This window comes from Catharus ustulatus, chromosome 9, assembly GCF_009819885.2.
Source record: "Catharus ustulatus isolate bCatUst1 chromosome 9, bCatUst1.pri.v2, whole genome shotgun sequence".
Lineage (NCBI taxonomy): Eukaryota > Metazoa > Chordata > Aves > Passeriformes > Turdidae > Catharus > Catharus ustulatus.
In genome coordinates, this window is record NC_046229.1 from 19,133,714 (window position 1) to 19,140,389 (window position 6,676).

General features: G+C 42.1%; 1 long non-coding RNA gene across 1 annotated transcript; it reads left to right on the forward strand.

Annotated features, from left to right (window-relative positions):
- The first annotated feature begins 409 nt into the window (after nt 1-409).
- Nucleotides 410-6,127, forward strand: LOC117000333. Its single transcript, XR_004418746.1, has 3 exons — nt 410-1,181; nt 5,723-5,794; nt 5,992-6,127. It is a non-coding gene; the product is annotated as an uncharacterized LOC117000333 (long non-coding RNA).
- Nucleotides 6,128-6,676: the final 549 nt, after the last annotated feature.

Here is a 6,676-nt window from a genome sequence, read left to right on the forward strand (position 1 = left end):
CATCACTTGTCCAGGAGATATTTACAGACAGGCACAGCAGAGGGAAATGTTCATTCTGATTTCCATGTGTATTTGTTGTGTGGCAAGCGAAAAAGAATTTGCATGCAGATGCCATCAATCTGGCACATCTCATAAACACTATATTCCCCTAACAGCTCAGGAGTTCAGAACAGATCTTGCAACTGGGTGGCATTTGGGCACAGTTTGGGTGCTCACCAATTTGAAACCAGTCAACAGCCTGGAATTTTCACCGTGATAGAGTCTTCCAGAAATGATTAGTTTTTATGTCAGAGTGGATGCAGTAGTGTTTGTTCCTCCATCATAAAGACTGCCAGGGCCTCTGCTATAAAATCTCTATTGCTAACAGGGAATCACAATTCAACCAATATATTGTGCTCCTGGCTAAGAACTGGCATGCAAGAATTCATCCTGGAAATTTTTATTTGCTGAGAATGATACTGATTTCTCAGAATGCATGAACTTCCTTTTGTTGAATATTAACTGGTGGGGGGCTTTTTGTTTGTTTGTTTTTGGGTTTTTTAATGGCACTGTAGCAATCAGTTGTTGTAAAGCTGGTTGGGAAGAGAAAGGGATGTAGCATGCAGCAGTCACCACGGGTGCAATAACATGTGCCCACTCCAGTGCCAGCTGGAGATCACCAGCTGATGGTGAGGAAAAGAGGACTGCACAAACTGGAGTCAGTAGGTCATGCAATGGCAAATCGTGAAGGAGATATTAGCTTTGGAGTGGTTAAAACAGTTAATGCAGACCTCCCTGATTTACATGGTTTTGACAGTGCCAGCTGCATGCTGGCCATGCAAGAAGAAAGTGGGAGATGCTTATCACTGCAGTTACTTCATGGCACTCTTGGATGGTTGTTGTGTCTGTGCCCAGGTGAACTGAAGTTTAAGCTCACCTCAGGTGGATTTCTGTGTCCTCAGTGCCTGAACACAGTGACAAAGCCCAGCCCTAGCTAGAACAACATTTACATCACTTCAGTGCTTCCTCCTGGCTGGTGTGCCCCTCTTGGCCAAGCAGATGGTACAGCAGTTTGCAGAAGCTGTCCAGTGTGTCTGTGTTTTCTCTGTCATTACAACTCCTGAGATGAAATTTCAGAAAGTGCCAAATCCAGCCAGGCCTCTGTATGACTGACAAGGATGCCATCCCCATCGCAGAGGAGGGTAAGAACTGTGGCACCCCCTCAGCAGAGGAGCTTGGAGAGAGCAAGGAGACAGTGGTATGAGTGGAATTAATTCTGTGTCATGCTGCAGAGATCATCTCTGTTGGTTTGGCAGTGTAGACAAACTGCAGCTGGAGGAAGTGCCTGCTTGGCTAAGGGAATGCAACCTTCTGCAAAGTTACCAGGAAGTAACAGCAGAGCTCTACATTTCGATAGACTTAGAAGAAGGTCTTCTAAAAGTTGACCATAAATTCAATCCAACCAAAAAAAAATTGGCAAAATAACTTCTTTGGGACGTGGAAAAGCATCTCTGGGTTATCTCCTCAGTGTTTCCTCCATTGGATTATTGCTGCCCTTACTCCTAATAATTTCTGATTGCACTGAAGGCATGCTCCAAAAACCACTGAAGTCAACAGAAAAATTTTCTGGGACCCCAAATTACAAATTTATGAGATTTTCTCAATTCAAGACCATCCACTGTCTGGCCCCAGTGTGCCAGGATAGGTCCAGGATACTTGTTTTTCAAAACATAACAATTAATTTCAACATGAAACTTGGCACTGACTTCAAAAGGATTATCCCAGTAATCTATGTTCTGGCAATCCTTGCTTACAGCACAGTTTTAACATATGTTAAATTTTATGCTGATAGTTTGCATATACTTATACTAAATAAATATGTACATTTATGTACACTGTGATGTAACAGTGATTTACATCTCGTATGACCATCTGACATTGTTTCTCCTCGGAATGGCTGCATCTCCTCAGCATGATGAGGAAAATGCTGTTTCAGTCCAACAGAATATTTTAATTTCAGATAACCAAAATGGTGTATCTTTAACATAAGGGTGCCTGCAGTTTGTGGTGTGGCTTTCATAACTTTGCTAATTCCTCTGGGTTTTATTAGAAACATTCAGCTACATTTCCCTAAAACATGCAAATGCTGGGGCCCCCACAAACAATATTATTAGGATGGTTTCTTAATTGTTTTTTCCAAGGGAGCAATTTAGTTCACTCCCATTTTAATGTGGCAAACACTGGCATTTGTCACTTCTTCCAGTAACTGATGCTTTCTACTTTAATAAATGCACATATTAGATGCTATTCTCTTTCTCTGTTTGATAGGTGTACGGTGTCAGGAAGAGGAAGGTCACAATGATGTTAAGTTTTCTGCTAAGCAAAGGATCAGAGTGTAAATGAAATCTTGAAAGCTGGGAAATGAGAATGTGCAAGTGTAAATAATGTATTAATTATTGACAGCTAAGGGACCGAAGAGTCCTGTTTAGTAGTGACATCTTCATTGTCACACTGCCTGACACTGTCTCAGGTGTTTTTTTAACAACAGGTTTTCTCACCGAGATAGTAAGTATTTCAATTTACCAGTGTAACTATTTATATTTTTCATTTTCTTTGGCTTTCCTTTATCTTACTGCAGTCTAGGTGCTTGGTGCAGGAGGGGATGGGGGAGAAGTTTTTTATTGTGGCAAGTGATATTATTATGGTACAAAATAGATTTGTTTTTGTAATAAAGGAACAAAATACTGAGGTGCAAAAGGAGATTCCACTTCATTGGTTATTTATGGAAGCTAATATATAGTTTAGGAAAAGAGGTATGATAGCTAAGGGCTCAGTTTTGCCAACAGGCCTTCCCAGCAAGTGCTTAATATATGCCAGAAGCAGAATTGGCTTCACCATGGCTTTTGAGTGAGACATTAGTTATATTAAGGAAAGGTGTTTCTGAAGTAAAAGGCTTTTAATATTCTGTACTTTCCAGCCATTGCAAAGTCTAAGAGTAGTAGTGAATTCCTTCATATTTAAATTATTTTTGTGACAAATTAGAGCAGAAGAAATTCCCATGATCCCAGAAAAGTTTTTGTATATTAGCTGTTTGCACAAGACTGCTAGATGTAAATAGCTAGGAGCTTTCAAGTACTGAGATTGAAACTGAAAAGGAAAAAACCCACCACAAGTCAACAAACAAAAATAACAACAAAACACCACCACAGATACCTCCTGATCCTTCTTTGCGAAATGACATGTGAACTCTTCTCCCCTCAACCCCCTGGCAAGGGGCTCCATTGCCCTTTGGCAACCCTGTGCCACCTCCAGACCTCTGCTGGTCCTTGACTGCAGCTTTAATCCCCCCATTGGCTTTGCCCATAATTAGATTTTGTTTTTCCTGTGGGTGGAACACACTTTGGATTGAGGAGGCTTGCAAGGCTTGGGCAGGCACTGAGGAAAGGCTGGATCCCCACCCTGCAATGTCCCTGGGAGCAGAAGCTGCTACTGAGGGCTGGGGGGTTAAAGAATAAGAACAGGCAACTACTTGAGATGCTCTCCACACCGTGATATTGTCTTTTTTTGACAATTGATATTGATATTGCTATCTGATCAAATGTCAATATCAATTAATATCAAATTGTCGAATCTTCCTTCTCCTGAAAAATGTGAGTTCTGATCTGTGGAATTGCTTAGCAAATTTCTGTCAGCCCCAGTGAATTTATAGGGTGGTTAAATCCTGGTATGTGGAGAACTGGAAATAATTAATTTACAGTAATTTCACAATTACAAGTCGCACCTGGATTACAAGCTGCACTTCCAGGGTGTCGGCAACATTTCGTTCTTTGTCCATATACAAGTCGCACTGGATTATTAGCCGCACTTTTGTTTGCAGCGAGGATGCCGTGCAACTTTCACAAAGTTGCCAATTAGAATCGCGGGAACACGGGGTTTACTGGCTCGGGGCTGTGCGGACTCGACCCGCCTTCCCCTGTTGCCACCAGCCCCAGTCCCACTCCCCCGCGGCCGCCGCAGAGCTGCCCCGGCCCAGCACGGCACCCCGCCACCGCCGGGGGTGGCCCTGGCCCTGCTTGGGACAGGGTGGACTCGGCTCGGCTCAGGGCTGCTGCGTGCTCGCATTTCCAGTTGGCAAATTTCTCAACTTTTTTTCATATATAAGCCGCTCTGGAATACAAGCCGCAGTTCCGGGTACGGACCAAAACTTTAGTCCAAATGGTGCGGCTTATAATCGTGAAATTACTTGGTTTTCAAAGCACTGTTTTGGAAAGATCTACCACTTTAAAAAGTTTTTTGTTTAACACATATTAATATTTTTGCATAAGTTAAAATTAATGAACCATTTCACCTGCAATTTCCCACTTTTCAGCTGGATCATGCCATTGGTTCCCAGGGCAGGGATGCCTGGGCTGTGCCAAGAGGGGTTGTTGTCTCTGCTGTGCTGTGTGTGGGCAGGGTGTGTGTGTGTGTGCAGGGCACCCTGCCCCTGTGTGTGTGTGTGTGTGTGTGTCTGTCTGTCTGTCTGTGTGCGTGTGTGCGTGTGTAGGGCACCCTGCCCCTGTGTGTGTGTGTGTGTGTGTCTGTCTGTCTGTGTGTGTGTGCGTGTGTGTGTGTGTGTGTGCAGGGCACCCTGCCCCTCTGCAGAGCAGGGCTGTGTTGCAGGGATGCTCCCAGCTGCACCACCAGCTCCCAGGGGATATTTTCAGGTGCTGGCATCAGGAGGGAAAATGCAGCTCACCCTCCAAGTCTGTTGTTGTTTACAGAACATGTGTCTCAAACATTAAAAAATGCCATATGTGATGCTGAATATAGAGCCTCCTTCCTCTGCCCAAGAATAGAACTTTATCAAAATGAAATTTCCTGCTCATTTGAGCCCATCTCCATAGCAACAGTGCTGTACACCTGTGATGTACAGGCAGAAGCTGTTACAACCTCTGAACCAGGCAGAATGAGCCGTGCTCCATCCCCCCGTGGCAGGCTGAAGTGCAGCTCTGATGCACCCACGGCACATTTTGCTATATGTACCTATGTGTGGTCCCTATATGCAATCGTTTTATTCAGGATTACCCTACTTACATTTGGTAAATAAATACAAATATGCTACTTACACGAAGTTGTACACTTGCAAAAATTCAATCTATTCTTGTCCTGAGGGAAGACTTTACAATGCAAACGTTACACAAAATAAAAGCTTGTGCTCACATTTGCTTCTGTAAGAATTTCCTAATTCAAAAAATACATAAAATGCCTCACTCTTGCAAATCTGCCAACCTGTTAATAGTACATCATTAAAAGAAAAAAGCAACTGTATGCTGAATTATTTAAATATTATTTTAATAGTAAACTGGAAATAATTATGCACCTTTGGCTATCCAATATTGCAAATTGCTGCTCACTCCATAACTTTTAGTGAAATTGAACTCACCAATAAGAAACAAATGGTTGCATTTTAAAGCAACCTGAAATTATTTCCCCAGGTCATTCATAAGGTAGATCATTACAGAGGAATGTTTTCTTATGCAAATAAAAAATAGCCTGCTAATGCAATGTAAATTATATTTTAAACTTCCTACATTTATTAGCTTATTTAAGAAGAGGCAAACTTCAAAGAAGGATTTTATTTGAAATACGTGCAGAGTGAAAATCTCCATAATGATGGCTATTGCTCTCGGATATGCTGTATAATATAGATGAATTGTCTGTTTCTGTCCTGACGTTTGCGTGTTCTTGTCTTTGCTTTCAGACCTGCCCTCTCTTCCCCTCCTAGCTCAGCATTTCCCACTGCTGAACGCAGGGCAAGCTGCAAGCAAAATGGGTGAGATATGATACATGATGCATGCATCTTGGCAAAGTTCATTGCATCAGGTTGCCTGAATTTTTAATACCACACCATAATACAGTGTTATTATAACCCTTACTCCTATGCCAGCAAAAATGGGACTTCTGCTCTCAGAGCAAAATTTCTCATCCTTTTTCAGCAGATGGGTGGACAGTGTTCTCTTTCTTTTGCAGGGCACAGAGAAGCCAGGGTGTGGGGACTCCCCCTCGTGCAGGCTGCAGCCAGCACAGTGCTGATAGAAGACTGATGGAAAGGGAAGGGAACTGATCTTCCATCCACACCTTAAGAGCAGGAGGCAATGATCCCAATTTTTTTGTGGTATTTGTAACAGCTATTTATTTTCTCTTCTTCAACTCTGGCTGTTTTCAGATTTTCTGCTAGGAAATATCTGTCTTATATAAGCTGCTAATACTCTGCTCTAGGCAGAACATGGTTCTTGGAGCTTATGTAGGCTGATTTCAGGGAAACTAGCAGCATTATTGATTTTCATTGGGCTTATTAGGATCAGTGTAACATGCACTTTTGCTATACTAGATTGTATTTGGCTTTCATCATGAAATCTCATTACACTAAAAAGAAATGGAAACAAGTTATGCAAATAAAAGATTTTGCAGGGTACTCTAATGAAATTACTCTGTATCTGCAAAAACACACTTTGTATGTAGGTCATTCAAACCCTGAATGCTGCTGGTCAGACTGTTCTCATTTGCTTTTGAAAATTAAGAATAGATTCTCCAGCCTTAGCAGAATTATTTCAGATTTGTGCTAACATAACTGAAGTTATAGCTTGATCCTTGAAGTAGTTGTGCTGTCTGAATTCTGATGTTGAGTCGGTGATTTACTAGGGAAGGGAACTTC